This window comes from Penaeus monodon, chromosome 28, assembly GCF_015228065.2.
Source record: "Penaeus monodon isolate SGIC_2016 chromosome 28, NSTDA_Pmon_1, whole genome shotgun sequence".
Classification (NCBI taxonomy): domain Eukaryota; kingdom Metazoa; phylum Arthropoda; class Malacostraca; order Decapoda; family Penaeidae; genus Penaeus; species Penaeus monodon.
The window spans coordinates 30683102-30683692 of record NC_051413.1 but is presented as its reverse complement, the minus strand read 5'-3'; the positions used below and the strand labels follow the sequence as shown (position 1 = coordinate 30683692).

The 591-nt window shown below is 30.8% G+C and overlaps 1 protein-coding gene across 1 annotated transcript in view; it reads left to right on the top strand.

Annotated features, from left to right (window-relative positions):
• The window catches only part of LOC119591485 (nucleolar protein dao-5-like), a gene marked incomplete in the record, with an annotated part of 13275 nt that extends 13053 nt beyond the window's left edge, over window positions 1-222 (top strand). Inside the window, 1 exon segment of the mRNA XM_037940229.1 lies at window positions 1-222.
• Window positions 223-591: the final 369 nt, after the last annotated feature.

Genomic DNA, 591 nt, shown 5'->3' with positions numbered 1-591 from the left:
AACGGTTCTTTTGATATTTTGGTCCCTTGATTTATAAAGTTACCTTGTTAAGTTTATGGCTCAAAGATATATTGTTTTCTTGTCCAAACTGTTTAGCGGTTTGGGAAAAAAAATTGCGCTTTCCTCCTATCTCAGTATTTAATATGTTCCAGAAACATTTGTAACTACACAAGTAGTTATGTCAGTGACTGTTTAAAAACATAGATTAAATGTTTATACGTATGGCTTATTTTCGTTAATGAAGTCCCTAAGAACACCCTAAATGAATTTTATCTTTGGAATTGCTTTTATAAACTCTTTATCTGTGATTGAAGGTAAAAATGTTTTCCATAATTGCAAATATTGCCTAGGTTATGATTCTATGACATAAAAAGAAAAGGAAAAAAAATTGCATTTGCATTGGAAAAAATGTATACAAAGTATTGTAGAGCAATTTACTGGAGAATGTGTGTAACACAAGAAGTACCTACGACTAAATGAAAATAAGTATTCAGCCACGATTAAATATCACCAGATTAATAGGGAAAACTTTATTGCATTTCGCCAGGATTCTCTTTTCTTGGGAGGAAATTTGCTGTACTCAATATTGCA